The 16,457-nt window shown below is 37.4% G+C and overlaps 1 protein-coding gene and 1 long non-coding RNA gene across 2 annotated transcripts in view; one reads left to right on the top strand and one right to left on the bottom strand.

The window, feature by feature from the left end:
• The window catches only part of G2E3 (G2/M-phase specific E3 ubiquitin protein ligase), a 61,583-nt gene extending 46,172 nt beyond the window's left edge, over positions 1 to 15,411 (bottom strand). The window contains exon 1 of the mRNA XM_033188357.1: positions 15,275 to 15,411. The gene's annotated coding sequence lies outside the window, so the exon portion shown is untranslated. The remainder of the gene's footprint in view (positions 1 to 15,274) is intronic.
• LOC117069862 lies at positions 15,411 to 15,925 on the top strand. The gene is made up of 2 exons (XR_004431690.1): positions 15,411 to 15,504; positions 15,632 to 15,925. It is a non-coding gene; the product is annotated as an uncharacterized LOC117069862 (long non-coding RNA).
• Positions 15,926 to 16,457: the final 532 nt, after the last annotated feature.

Below are 16,457 nucleotides of genomic sequence, written 5' to 3' on the forward strand. Positions count from 1 at the left end.
CCCATCAGTATAATGTTGGCTATGGGTCTGTCACAGATGGCTCTCATTATTTTGAGGCATGTTCCTTCAATACTTAGTTTATTGAGAGTTTTTAACACGAAGGGGTGTTGAATTTCATCAAAAGCATTTATAAGGAACTTTAATTTACAAGAGAAAAACAACCCCATTAAAAAGTGGCCAAAGGATATAAGCAGATACTTCTCAAAAGAAGACATACACGTGGCCAACAAGCATATGAAAAAAAGCTCAACATCACTAATCATTAGAGAAATGCAAATCAAAACCACAATGAGATACCATCTCACACCAGTCAGAATGGCTACTATCACAAAGTCAAAAAAATAACAGATGCGGGTAAGGTTGTGGAGAAAAGGAAACACTTATACGCTGTTGGTGGGAGTGTAAATTAGTTCAACCACTGTGGAAAGCAGTATGGCAATTCCTCAAAGAGCTAAAAGCAGAACTACCATTTTACAAAACAATCTCATTACTGGGTATATAGCCAGGGGACTATAAATCATTCTACCATAAAGATACATGCACACGAATGTTTACTGCACCACTATTCACAATAGCAAAGACGTGGAATCAGCCTAAATGCTCATCAATGACAGAACGGATAAAGAAAATGTGGTACAAATACACCATAAAATGTTGCACAGCCATAAAAAAGAATAAGATCATGTCTTTTGCAGGAACATGGATGGAGCCCGAGGCTATCATCCTTAGAACAGTAACACAGGAACAAAAAACCAAATACCGCATGTTATCACTTGTAAGTGGGAGCTACATGTTAAGAACTCAAGAACACAAAGAAGGAAACAAGAGACACTGGCGTCTACCTGATGCAGGAGGGTGGGAGGAGGGCAAGGAGCAGAAAAGATAACTATTGGCTATTGGGATTAAAACCTGGGTGATGAAATAGTATGTGCAACAAATCCCTGTGACATGTTGTTTACCTATGTAACAAACCTTCACATGTACCCCCAAACCTAAAAAAAAATGAACTGTATTTTATTTACTACAAATGCATGAAGGATCCTGGTCTGTATCCTGTACTGGGGAATAAAACTGCTCCAAAGGATATCATTGAGGCAATTGACCAAAACAATATATTGTTGAAAGTATTGTATTTATGCTAAGTTTCCTGAAATTGGTATCCATACTTAGGTTATTTAGTAGACTATTGCTGTTCTTAGGAAATACTGAAGTATTAAGGGGGTAGGGGGACCAGATATATGCAACCTACTCTCCAACGGTTCAGAAAAGGGAAAGTACATGCAAATGTACAACACTGCAGAATGATAAAGTGAATGTGGAAAATAATAAAAAGTGGTTAATCTAGGTAAGGGCATATGTAGTTATTTGTACTTTTCTTGCAACTTTCCTGTAACTTTAGAATTATTTCAAAATAAAAAAGGTTTAAAAATAATTGAATTAAAAGTAATATAAAACATTCCCAAAAATTTCAAGATCAAGACTAACCCAGTGTGATGGTTAATTTTATGTGTTATCTTTACCAGGCCACAGGATGCCCAGAGAACTGGTTAAATTTACGTCTGGATGTGTCTGTGAGAGTGTTTCTGGAAAAGATCAGCATTTGAACTGGTGAACTAAGTAAAGCAGATGGCCATCCTCAGTGTGGGTAGACATTAGGTAGTCCACTGAGGGCCTGAATAAAACCAGAAGGCAGAAAAAGGTTAAGTTTGCTCTCTGTCTGACTGCTTGAGGTAGGACATCAATCTTCCGTCCTTGGTGTTCCTGGTTTTCAGGCCTTCGTATCGGAACTGGCACCTATACCATCAGCTCTTTGGCTCCAGACATTCAAACTACACTGCAGGACTTTCCTGGGTCTCCAGTTTGCAGACAATGGGGCTGTTCACACTACATAATCATGTGAGTCAGTACCTTATAAATTAATCCTTCCCTCTCCTTCTCTTCACACACACACACACACACACACACACAAATGTATATCCTATTGTTTCTGTTTCTCTGGAGAACTGTGACTAATACACCCATGCTACCTGGGGATAGATAGTTAATACACTTCAGGTGCTCCTACAAATTTGGAGACAAAAAAAATACTCTTAAAGATTTGTTAGTTACTTGGGTTCACAGTAACAGCAAAGATAAAATTAGAAGAAAGACATGGAACGGTAGAGGTTAAAAGCTATTAGAATTGTTTTTCATGAATCAATTATTCACATTCTAGGAACTATATATATCTCAAAAATGTACATAAAAGCCAGGCACAGTGGTATGTACCTGTAGTCCCAGCTACTTGAGAGGCTGAAGCAGGAGGATTGCTTGAGCCCAGGAATTTGAGTTCACCTTGAGCAACACAGTGAGACCTCCATGAAAAAAAAAAAAAGTACATAAAACATCAATATGATCTTCAATATTTTTTAACTATAAATTATTACAAAAAGTAGCATAGTATAGTAGAAACAGCATTGAAGGTATGAAGTTTAGACTTTCCTTCGTGTTCTATATATTTTTTCCTGAGACCTCAGCCTCAATTTTATCATCCCTCAAGCTAGAAGCTAATTACAGGTTATTGTAAGAATTAGAAGCAACACATAAATGCCACGAGAGAGTACCTGGCAAATTTAGTCAATCATCGGTAGTTTTTCTTTTAATTAAAAAAAAAAGGATAATATATCTTAACTGGGTTTATCTTAGAAATATAAGATTAGATATCATCTGAAAATTAAAGTAATACACCATGTTAATAAAATAAAGGGGAAAAAAGTATTATTATCTCAATAGATGCAGAAAGAGCATCTGACAAAATACAACAACCAATCATGGTAAAACTGTAAAACAAACCAGAAACCAGACGGGAATTTTCTCAACCTAATAAAGGGCATCTACAAATGTGCATTAATTTCCACATTGTACTGTGAGGCAATCTCAACAGATACAAAAGGGCATCTGTCAAATGTCAATATCCAATCATAACAAAACTGTAAAGTAAACTGTGGGTAAAATAAATTTTTTCAACCTAGCAAAGGGAATCCACAAATGTTCACCTTAATCTCTGATTCAACAGTGTACTCCAAGGGAAAAGAAGACAAAACTGTGAAGGATGAAGTAAAACTGTTTTCACATATGGTCATCTACATAGAAAATCCTACCAACACATTTACAAGAACAAGTGACTTTAACAAGTTCTAATGAAACAAGGCAAATTTGTATAGCAGCAAGAATTAATCAGAAAATTAGAGAACAATTCTATTCGCAATGGGTAAAAACTTAGTAAAAGATATGCAAAAAGACTACACTCTGAAAAGCTACAAAACATTGCTGAGAGAAATGAAAGATCAATCCCAACCAAAATCCCCCAGCAGGTTTTTTTTTTTTAAGAAACTGGCATGCTGATTCTAAAACCTATATAAAAATGCGAAGACCTTGTAATAGCAAAAACGTTTTTAAAAAGAAAAAGTCAGTGGTCTCCAACTATGTGATTTCATGCCTTCTTATACAGCTATATTAATCAAAACAGACATATAGCTCAATAGAACATAAGGGAAAAGTCAGATATATAGCTCAATAGAACACCAGGGAAAGGCCAGAAACAGACCCAGACAATTGCTTTTCAACAAAGATACCAAGGTAATTCACTGTATTCAAATGGTAGTCTATTCAATAAATAGTATTGAAATAACTTAATGTTTTGGGCAGAGGGTGGGGGAAGAACATTGACCTCATATATTAAAACTTAATTCAAATTGGATCACAAGAAAAAAAAAACTTCTAAAAGAAAACACAGGGAAGATTCTTCATGATCTTGGGGTTTGGCAAAGATTTCTGAGGAAACTGAATCACAGAAAACACTGATGAATTAAACATCAAAATTAACAACTTTCTAATCAAAAGACATAGTTAAGCAAGGAAAAAGGCAAAACACAGATGGGGAAAAAACACTGGCAAAACATACATCTGACAAAGGATTTATATCCATAATGTATAAAGAATGCTTACAACTCAAACAGAAGACATCACAATAAAATGAACAAAATGGACAAAAGATTTGACCAGACACTTAAAAAAAAAAAAAAAAAACCCCAACATAGCCAACAAGCAAAAGAAAATATGAACATGACTGGTCATAAAGGAAATGCAAATTAAAATAGAAAAAAAAAAAACACTACAACACCCACAAGAACACTTAAGTCTCACAAAAAATGAACTCAAAATGAATTACAGTTCTAAATACAAAATGTAAAACTACAAAATGTAAAACTATAAAATTTCTAGAAAAAACACACAGGAGAAAATTTCTGTGACTTTATGTTATATAAGATTTCTTAGATACAATACCAAAAGCACAAGACAAAAAAAGACAAACTACACTTAAAGTTAGTATCATCTGCTCATCAAAAGACACTGTTAAGAGAATAAGACAAGCCTCAGACTGAGAAAGTATTTGCAAATCATAATCTGATAAAGGACTTAGTTAGAGCCACAATATATTTTTTGAAAAACTCTTCAAACTCAGTAATACAGAACACATCAACAAAAATGGTGGAGCAAGGGGCTCTGCAGGTCTGTACTTCCCTAGAAACACAGAAAAACCTGGCAAAAAACTCACAATCAACAATGTCTCAACAAATAGAGCATGTCAATAAAGAAGCAGAAATTATAAAAAAGGAAATAGAAATTCTGCAGCTGTAAAGTATAATAACTGAAATAATAAATTCATTATAGAGGTTTAACAGCACGTTTGAGCAGGCAGGAGAAAGAATCAGTGAACTTGAAGACAGGTTAGTTGAAATTATCCAGACTGAAGAGCAGGAAGAAAAAAAATGAAAAAGAAACAGAGCCCAAGAGACTACGAGATACTATCAAGCATACCAATATATGCTTAATGGGAGTCCAAGAAGGACCACAGAAAGTGGAACAGAAAGAATGTTTGAAGAAATAATAGCCAAAACCTTCCCAAATTTCATGTAAGACTGAAATCTATACATGTAAGACTTCAATCTATACTTTTTTTTTTTTTTTGAGACGGAGTCTTGCTCTGCCACCCAGGCTGGAGTGCAGTGGCCGGATCTCAGCTCACCGCAAGCTCCGCCTCCCGGGTTTATGCCATTCTCCTGCCTCAGCCTCCCGAGTAGCTGGGACTACAGGCGCCCGCCTCGTCGCCCGGCTAGTTTTTTGTATTTTTAAGTAGAGACGGGGTTTCACCGTATTAGCCAGGATGGTCTCAATCTCCTGACCTCGTGATCCGCCCGTCTCGGCCTCCCAAAGTGCTGGGATTACAGGCTTGAGCCACCACGCCCCGCCTATACATTTTTTTAAGAAGCTCAAGATCTTTAATCAGGACAAATTCTAGGAGTTCCACATTGAGACACAGTATAGTCCAACTGACAAAAACAAAGACAAAGAATCTTGAAAGCAGCAAGAAAGAAGTGATTAACACATACAAAATATCCCCAGTAAGATTAAGAGCCAATTTCTCATTAGAAACCATAGAGTTCCAGAAGACAGTGAGATGACACATTTAAAGTGCTGAAAGACAGGAAAAAAACCCAAACCTGTCAGCAAAGAATCCTATCTGCAGCAAAACTATGTTTCAATAGTGAAGATCAGTACACATACTCACATGGGAGGCAGGCAAGTAAACAAATATTTCACATACATGCAGTGTAGTCTTATAGAGGTGGTGATATTATAACGTAATTGTGAAAGATAAATATGCTGAGCAGACAAGGCAGAAAAAGCATTCTAAGTAGAGTGTGCACAAAGGCACAACAGCGTGTGAAAGCCTGGGATGTCTGGGGCATGTCAGGAATTTCTTCTGGAAGTTGCTCTTGCTGATTCTGCCATTTGGTTGGATTATATAAATCTCCTTGGATTGGATAATCAGACAGTAATATAATCCCCCCCTTCACCAGCTGGTCCTAACCCTGACCCAGTGGGCAGCTCTTATTCCAGTCCTAGCCCCTTCCACTGACCAAGTCAGGCTCTAAATAACCAGCCCAATCCAAACTACCCTTCTTAAACCAGGTGGCATCTTTTTTACTACAGTTCAGGCCATAAAGACTATTCTGTCACAGCTGCCACAGGACCAGGTCTTCTCCCGTCTAAAAAAAATAAGGCCTCAGTTATATCTTAACAGGACAATGTATCTGCTACCTTATGTGACAGAGCAATTAAACTCTAAGATTCTAGACAGGACCCACGCAGAGGAACATGGTAGAAAGAACACTACACTTGAATCATACATTTTGTGTTTGAACTCCTGGCTCTGCCTTGTGTCCAATGGAGATGATAATACTTACCTATTAGGGTTCTTATACGTAAAGTAGAACAAGTCATTCGATGGAGAGAAGGAAGGGTGAAAGGAATTCAGAAAGAGCAGAAGTTTCTGAGATCAAGAAAGACCATAAAGTTTCTAGGTCCCTAACTGTTAATGGTGGTTATCCCTGGGAAGAGAGAATGGGGTAGGGGCTTTTTCTTTTAATTTCTTATAAATTTTGGCATTGTTTGAATTTTTTTTACAATGAACATAATTTTGTACTTAAAATTTATTTGGCACATATATTATACCTCAATAAAAAGTTTCCTAAAAGTTTACATTATATTCTTTGGAAAATCATCCAGGAGACAGATAAGAATGGCTGTTTCTCAGGTCTGGTAGACCTGGGGTCTAGGGTGAAAGGGAATCTTTTAGTAGATCTACTAGAGATGCTAATGGGACACCAGACAGTAACTCAAAGTCATATGAGAAATAAAAACACCAGTAAAGGTAACTACAGAAGTAAATATATAAGCCAGTAGTATTATTGCACTTTTGGTAATTCTCTTTTTTCTATATAATTTAAAAGAAAAACACGTAAAATAAATATAAAGCAATGTTATTGGGCACATTATGTATAAATGTAAAATTAGCAAAAAATATAAAAATGTAATTTGACACAGTAACATTTAGGAATAAGGATGAGATAAACAGAAGTGTAATTTTTGTATACTATGAAAGCTAAGTGGGTACTAATTCAAACTAGGTTGTTATAAGTTTAAGATATTAATTGTAATCCCCAAGATAGCCACTAAGAATATAACTAAAAAATACGTGCAGAAAAGGTAATGAGAAGGGAATAAAAATGGTACACTATACAAATCAAGTCAACAAAAGGCAATAATGAAGGACATGAGGAACAGAAAACATATGACATATAGAAAACAAATACTAAAATGGCAGAAATTCTTCTTTAACAGTAATTAAATGTAAATGAATTACGCTCTTCAATTAAAAGGCAAAGGTTGACAGAATGAATTTTTTTTAAATCCATACATACACTATCTACTAGAGTCAAGCTATAGATCACAAAACACAAATAGATGGAAAGTAAAAGGACAGAATAAGATACTTCATACAAACAGTAATCAAAAGTAAGCTTGGGTGTTTATACTAATATCAGACAAAATAGGTTTTAAGTTGAAGATTGTTAAAGGACTCAAAGGACATTAAAGACTGACTAAAAAGCTCAATCCATTAAGACATGACAATTATAGAAGACATGACATCAAGAAGACATGACAATTACAAACACAAACCCACCTAATAAGAGCCCCAAAATATATGAGGCAAAATTTGACAGAAATGAAAGGAGAAATAGTTTAGACTTAACAGACATATACACCCTACAACAACAGAATGAAAAATTCTTCTCAAATGCACGTGGAACAATATCCATGGACAACCATATGTTAGACCACAAAATAATACATTTTACAAGACTGAAATCACACAAAATATCTTCTCCAATAACTACAGAATGAAACCAGAAATCAGTAAGAAAAGGAAAACTGGAAAATTGAGAAACACATGCAGATTAAATAACACAACTTTAAATAGACAAAACGTCAAAAAAGAAATCACAAGGAAATTAGAAAATACTTAGAGACAAATAAAATCAAGCCCCCAAAACAATGTCTCAACTTTTTGCCCAAAGAAACTAGAAAAAGACCAAACTAAACCCAAAGCTAGCAGAAGGAAGGAAATAATTTAGAGTCCAGATAACATAATAAAAAATTTTAAATTGAGAATCAATGAAATAAAAATTGCTTGAAAAGATCGACAAAATTGAAAATGTTTAGTTAGATGAGCCAGAGAAAAAAGAAGACTCAAATTACTAAATCAGAAGAAATCAAAGTGGGACACTGCTACAGACCTAATAGAAATAAAAAGAATTAAATGGGACTATTACGAACAATTGTACTCTAAGAAGTTAGTTAACAAATTAAAACAATAGGTTAAATAAACAAAAAGTGACAAGAAGAAATAGAAAATTTCAACAAATCTACAAACAAGGGATTGAATCACTAATGAAAAACTTCCCAACAAATAAAAGTCCTAGCCCAGATGGGTTCACTGGTGAACCCTATTAAACCTTTTTTTTTGTATCCCCCCGAGACGGAGTCTCACTCTGTCGCCCAGGCTGGAGTACAGTGGCGCTATCTTGACTCACTGTAACCTCCGCATCCCGGGTTAAAGCAATTCTCCTGCCTCAGTCTCCCGAGTAGCTGAAACCCTACTAAACCTTTAAAGAAAAATTGGCACCCATTCTTTCTCAAACCCCTCCAAAAGATATGAGGACACTTCCTAACTCATTTTATGAAGCCACCAATACCCTGATACCAAAGCCAGAAAAAGACATCACAGAAAAGAAAACTACAAGCCAATATCTCTTATGAACATAGATACATATATCCTTAACAAACTGCCAGCAAACTGAATTCTGATAAAGAAAATTTTGTACCACAATCAAGTGGGATTTATCCCAGAAATGCAAAGGTGGTTCAACATATGGAAATCAATCAATATAATATAGCATTTTAATTGAGAAAAAGGAAAAGGTCACATGCTCATCTCAATAGATGCAGAAAAAGCATCTGACAAAATACAATACTCAATGATAAATACACTCAAACATTTAGGAATATAAGGGAACTTCCTCAGCATCTATGGAAAAACCTGTAATTAACAAAATTATTGGTGAAAGACTGCACACTTTCCACCTAAGATCTGTAACAAAACAAAGACACACACTTCCACCACTTCTACTCAACACTGAACCAGAAGGTCTATTCAGAATAATAAAGCAAGAAAGCAAGAAGTAACTCTATTCAAAGAAGGCATGATCTTATATGTAGAATTTCCTAGAGAATTCACAAAAAAACTGTTAGAGCTACTAAACGAATTCAGCTAAGTTACAGGATGCAAGATCAACACACAAATATCAGTTGTATTTCTATACAACAATGAACGATTCAAAAAGGAAATTAAGTAAACAAATCCAGTTACAATAGCATAAAAATTACTTAGTAATAAATTTAACCCTGGTGGTGCAAGATTTGTGCACTGAAAACTACAAAACAGTGCTGAAAGAAATTAAAGAACCCTAAATAAATGAAAAGACATTTTGCATCCATGGGTTGAAAAACTGTATCATTAAGATGGTTATACTCCCCAAAGCAATTTATAGATTTAATACAATTCCTGTCAAAATCCCAATGGCCTTTTTTGCAGGAATGGAAAAGTTAAGCCTAAACTGCAAGGAATCCTGAATAGTCAAAATGATCCCCAAAAAGAAAAAGCTGGAAGATTCAAATTTTCCAATTCCAAACTTACTACAAATCCACAGTAATCAAGACAATGTGGTACTGGCACAAGGACAGACATACACATCAATGGAAAAGAAGAAAGAGTCAATAAATAAACTCACATTCTCTATAGTAAACTGATTTTCAATAAGGGTGCCAAGACCACTAAATGGGAAGAAAACAGTCTCTTCAACAAATGGTCCTAGGACGACCAGATAACCATGTAAAAAGGAATGAAGTTGGCCGGGTGTGGTGGCTCACGCCTGTAATCCCAGCACTTTGGGAGGCCGAGGCAGGCAGATCATGAGCTCAGGAGATTGAGACCATCCTGGATAACGTGGTGAAACCCAGTCTCTACTAAAAATACAAAAAAACTAGCCGGGTGTAGTGGTGGGTGCCTATAGTCCCAGCTACTTGTGAGGCTGAGGCAGGAGAATGGCATGAACCCAGGAGGCGGAGCTTCCAGTGAGCCGAGATTGCACCATTGCACTTCAGCCTGGGTGACAGAGCGAGACTCCATCTCAAAAAAAAAAAAAAAAAAAAAAGGAATGAAGCTGAACCCCTACCTCACACGCATTAAAAAAATCAACTCGAAATGGATCAAGACCTAAATGTAAAAGACGGAACTATAAATCTCTTAAATGAAAATCTAGGGGTAAATTTTCATGACCTTGTATTTGGCAATGGTTTCTGAGATATGACAACAAAAGCACAAGAACAAGAAAACAATAAATTGAACTTTACCAAAATATAAAACTTATGCATCTAATGACAATCTACAGAATGGGAAAAAATATTCAGAAATCATATAACCTGATAAGGGTCTAGTACCTAGAATACATTAGAAACTCTTACAATGCGACAATAAAAAGACAAGTAATCCAACTTAAAAATGAACAAAATATCTGAATAGACAGTTATCCAAAGAAAATATTCAAATGGCCAACAAGCACATAAAAAAACGCTCATTAGTCGGGCGCGGTGGCTCAAGCCTGTAATCCCAGCACTTTGGGAGGCCGAGACGGGCGGATCACGAGGTCAGGAGATCGAGACCATCCTGGCGAGCACGGTGAAACCCCGTCTCTACTAAAAAAATACAAAAAACTAGCCGGGCGAGGTGGCGGGCGCCTGTAATCCCAGCTACTCGGGAGGCTGAGGCAGGAGAATGGCAGCTACTCGGGAGGCTGAGGCAGGAGAATGGTGTAAACCCGGGAGGCGGAGCTGGCAGTGAGCTGAGATCCGGCCACTGCACTCCAGCCTGGGCGACAGAGCGAGACTCCGTCTCAAAAAAAAAAAAAAAAAAAAAAAAAGAAAAAACGCTCATTATATTAGTGATAGGTAAATCAAAGCCTCAATGAAATACCACTCCACGTCCACTACGGTAGCTATAATAATTATTTTTACAAACTAAAATAGTAAGTGTTAACAATGATATGGAGAAATTAGAACCCTTACATATTGCTAGTGGGAAAGTGAAATGATGCAGCAAGGATGGAAAACAGTTTGGCAATTCCACAACATATTAAACAAGACTACCATATCACCCAGCAATTCCATTAGGTATATAACCAAAAGAACTGAAATGTTTCAATTCAAACAAAAACTTGCATACATATATTCATAGCAGCACTATTCACAAAAGATATCACAAAGGTCAATACTTTATTTGTGACAACTAAAAACTGTAACAATGGTATATGGATAAAACAAACTGTGGTATATTCATACAAGAGAATACATTTACTAAAACTCATTGCACTACACCCCTAAAATGGGTGACTTTTATTGCATACAAATTGTATACCAGATACTTGTTTAAAAGTTAACAATTTTTATTTAAAACAAAAAGATAAGTGTAAGATAAAAAGCAGTGGCTGGGCACGGTGGCTCACGCCTGTAATCCCAGCACTTTGGGAAGCCTAGGCGGGCAGATCACCTGAGGTCAGGAATTTGAGACCAACCTGACCAACATGGCGAAACCCTGCCTCTACTAAAATCACAAAAAGTATCTGGGCGTGGTGGCGGCTGCCTGTAATCCACTACTCGGGAGGGTGAGACAGGAGAATCACTGGAACTGGACAGGCGGAGGTTGTAGTGAGTCAAGATCGCACCACTGCATTCCAGCCTGGACAACAGAGTGAGACTCCATATCACTCACACACACACACACACACACACACACACACACACAGAGGCAACAAAGTTACAAGTTTACATTAAGTTATAAATATATAATTAGTCCTCAGGAAACAGGTGTCATCCTCCCCTCCCCTGCCCCACCCTGACACCCATTGGCTCCATATGTCCATTTTCATGTTTCTTCATGATCCCACTGTCATAGCAACACATAAGACCTTTCCAGCTTGGCTTCCAATAGTCTTGTGATATCCCAACTCCAAAATCAAGAAATCACATGAATGGTCTAGAATGGTCTAGCCTGCATCAGATAGGCAGCTCCGATACAAATACCTGTACCACTTTTGTTGGGGAAGTGGTATGGGATGGGCTTTATGTTCCTTAGACCAACCCTACCCACTGGTCATGAGAATGATGTCCCTACATTGTTGGACAGGTGTTTATAAAGAAAAGCTGTGGGCAAGGAAATTAGGTAACTGTCTTAACTGTTCAAACTGAAAAGGAAAAGTTTTCTGTTTTTTAATTCCTAACATTTTGAATTAAGATACTTCTTATTACACCTAACATATACCACTCTTATAATTAAAAAACAAAAACAAAAACTGTACCAAGAGGAAGTTAAGTATTTTAAAAACACATTTTAAAAGTTACTAAATATTTTGGTGCCTCAGTTTCTTCATCTTAATACAGAGATAATAAAATAGTTGTGAGAATTAAGTGAGAAAATATGCATAAAGCATTTTAAATTCATGAATATTAACAAACATTGCTCCTGATTTTTTCCCACTTGAAATGTCTTCTGAGCCTATAATTTCAATACTTATTTTTCCATATTAAGTTTATAAACCATATGCTATCACTAAAATCTCTACTAAACTACAAAGAATTATATGCTACAACCTCAGAAAAAAGCCAAGCCTTAAAAAAAAAAAAAAGCAACAACTTTTTTCGGTCATTAACCTAAGACAAAATGTGTTAAATTGTTAAAATAATAAGTACTCACAAAATACACAGTTTTAGAGTATCATGACACTCACTGTTCTGCACTGTGCACTGTAGACATAAAAATTAAAAGGACAAGGGCAGTCTTGCACTATATATTTATAAGCAAACTGCACCGACGAAGAATCATGGCCTGGAGAAGTCTTTAAACCCATTTGAGTAAAATCTTATGGGGAAATAAAAAGGCCAATGGCTAAATATGTATAAATATGTAGTAAGAGATAGATTTGGAGGATTCTAGTAGTATTGATGGAACATCAGCAGGTTGGAAGAGAGTGGCATAATATTATGAAGATGGTCCTTGGGAAGAGAAGTTGGTACCAGACTCCGAAGGGCTCTGTAAATAAAAAGGAAAGCTAAGAAATTTGAATTATATACGGTAGACAATGGGAAGCCATCAGAGATTTTTATGGAGCAACATCTGGAGGGAGACTGAAGAGAGGCAAGAAATACTACTTTTTTAAAAAAGCATAAACTTTTGAGTTAAATCTAATTTCCGACTTCAGTTCCAATGTGTTATCAGTTGTGTGAGAACAAATTACTGAGCCACTCTTAGCCTGTTTTCTTATTTAAAGATAATAACTACCTCAGCGATATTGTAAAGATTAATCAATGTATGTGATGTGGTTTTTACAGTTTAGTAACTCAATGTAATTGGAGACTTATGTATCATCTGCTATGTGGCACACACTATTCTAAAGTCTTTGTATATATTAACTCATTCAACCCTCACAATAAATCTACAAAGTAGGTAACCCCATTATATGGTAAAGGGAAATGAAGCACAGAGAGAGGTTAAACAGCTTGCTAAGGGTCACCTAGCTATCAAGTGGTGGAGATGGGCTTCAAACCAAGGCAATCTGGCCCCAGTTCCAGGTCTTTAATCAACACATTATAATGCCTCTCTAGGAAAGATCAAATCAGTGTTTTTAAAACTCACAGAATTTTCTAACCTTTCAGTTAAATATGCAGACTCTTCAATGTCATCCTCCAGACCTACTGATTCGGAATCTGAGATCTGGAGTGCAAGAATCAGTATTGAACAAATCCTTCAAGGTAATGTATACACAATAAATTCTGAAACTCACTGATTTAAGAAAGAGCAAAAATTCAATGAAAATAATACAGGTAGAAAAATAAGAAAGAGATTAGGATATAGCGATCAATTTTTAAAAATTACCATTTGTTGACAGCACTGAATTGAGCAGAAAGGCTTAGAGAAGTATAGCCAATGTCTTTGTTACAAAGACACTATATGAAAAATGCTCATATTTTAACTATCCTAAACACCGAGTATTTACATCTATTCTTCCTGGCTAACACTTAAAACAAAAGTTCAATAGCAGGAAGAATGGGTGTGCTGGAATAGCCAGCACTGGAGGAAGGAATGTCTTTATTCTGATTATTATGAAGTCCTACTTCTAAAAAGATATTTATACATTTACATGGTACAATATCCTGGTGTTAAAATCTTAAGAGGAACTTAAAATATCTTTTCGTATTCAGCTACACAAAACTGACGATTTTTAATAAAGATATAAAACTTGTACACATTTAAAGTTCCCATTTATAGTTTACGTTTATGGCACACTTTTAAACCATTCCAGAAGGCATAACTTTACTACTGGGTTAGACAGAGTTCCATATTTCAGATAGTTCATCAGTAAAAATAAAAAAGCCCAAAATAATAAAACCCAAAGAAAACAGACGCTCAAAGCATTAGTGGAGTACTTCCAAAAAGACTCCATAATAACCCAGTTGGCCAATGAATGAGGGAGGCGAAAAGGCAGGGCGGTGGAACTGAACCTTATCCCTATTGTTTGCAAACTAAGACCCTAGAGAATCACCACCGCTGTTACTATAGCCGGTTTAAATGAGCAAGAGTCTCGGATTTTTGCGGTACATGAAAAATACCAACTGTGAAAGAAAAATATCCGGGTTTTAAATACAAAGGATACTCGAATTTCAGTTTAAATGCCACCCAGGCATTTCAAAGACTGTCACTTTCCTGCAGTCCAGAGTTAATCAAGGTTTTCCGGGTATCTCTCTTAGTAGGAACTCGGAGCCACGTAGAGCATCTTTTCATTCTAAACCTGCCCCAATCTTCCATCTTTCATAAAAAGAGATTTGTTTAAACGTGGCAACGCTTTCACAGTGAGATTTAACGACTGTTGAAGCTTCAGCATTCGAGTCGAATTGGTGGATATAATAAACTACGGGTTAAAAAAAAAGCCACGGAGGATGCGTATAAACAAGGTTTACTCGTGGGGGACCGGCAGGGCCTCCGAATCCTCAACACTGAGGGCTGGCTGGTGTGCGCAACAGTCGAGAGCGCTGATCGGCAAACGCCCCCAGTGCCCCGAATACCCAAAGTCTCCAGGCCCGGACCCAGCACCAGACTTCCCTAAAACCACTGCGAGGCCCCTGCTGCGCCGTCCGGCCTCCTGACACCCTGTCCCACCCCACGGTCCCGCTTCTCACTCTGGAACGCTCTGCGTCTTCTCGTTCACCATTTACTCACCAAGGCGAGCTGGGCAGAAGTTCCAGAGCGTCAGTGCCACTTTTCCTGGCCCGCTCTGCGTCGCCGCACGCCGATCGCGAGCAGCCACATTCAACGGCCCACAGGATTCAAATTCGCCCACTTCCGCTCGCAAACCCGGAAAGAGCGGTCAGCCCCGCCCCCGGGGGCGGAACCCTAGGAGGCGCTGGTTGTGTGGAAGGGTTTTTGCGCTCCCGCCCTCCTGCCCGGAGGTAACCTGGCTGTGTCGCCTTGGCTTGTTTGTTTTGTCTGGTCTCCCTATTTAGGAGCTCAGAAAAACTCCGCGCTCGGGGTCGTTGTTTCCGCCTATTTGCTCTTGAGGGAATCCTCTTGTTTCAGAAATGGACAGAGATGTGCTGAAGTTTCGTCACCTTCGAGGAATGGGGCTAATGAAAGCACGAACCGAGCCGGGAGGGTTTTATCTTTCCCTTCATCCTTGAGGAAACAGCAGCACCAGCAAGAAGGAAAACAAACAAATCCTCCAAATACTTAGTGCAGCCTTTCCTGGGCCTCCTCAGTCCTATCCCGGCACAGTCAGGGCTTTTAATTTCTTTCTGTCCCGGGTTTGGGGAAAACAAAAAGCCAGGTTCACCCGTATTCAGCCAAAAGTTCAAAATAAATGGTCTGACCAATTCCTGGTCTCAAATAAACTATTTGATGGTAAGTGTTAGAAGGCAATAAATTTTATTTCCCCCTCTGATAAGGGCTCACTTTACGAGATTATTAAGTATTGTCCTGTGAGATTATTGAAACAACAATATCTTTTCCTTTATCGAGGACAACAGTATATCTTTCATCCAAAACCTCTTAAGCTTCTGAAGAGACATCTATCTGGAAACTTCCAGAAACTAAAGGAAGGACTGGAAATGCTAGGGGGTGAGGGGCACTAAATAACTCTGACCTTTGTGGCTGCGATTGATGTTGCCACCAGATCATTCTCACATCTAATAGCATTGAATTACCTAACGGATCAGTACAAACCAAACCATGACAGCATACCTTTAGCCTTTGTCAAAAATATAGTTTGAAAGGTTTACTAGATTTCTGGGAACCTGCACAGGGGGTGTGGAAACCATTAACTGATGTACTGTTTTTAACAGTGGAAGATAGAAAAGAACCTGTGTCTACAAATAAGGGGTTATATGTAAGTTATGATACTTTAGCA

This window comes from Trachypithecus francoisi, unplaced genomic scaffold (genome assembly GCF_009764315.1).
Source record: "Trachypithecus francoisi isolate TF-2019V2 unplaced genomic scaffold, Tfra_2.0 Lachesis_group3, whole genome shotgun sequence".
Classification (NCBI taxonomy): Eukaryota; Metazoa; Chordata; class Mammalia; order Primates; family Cercopithecidae; genus Trachypithecus; species Trachypithecus francoisi.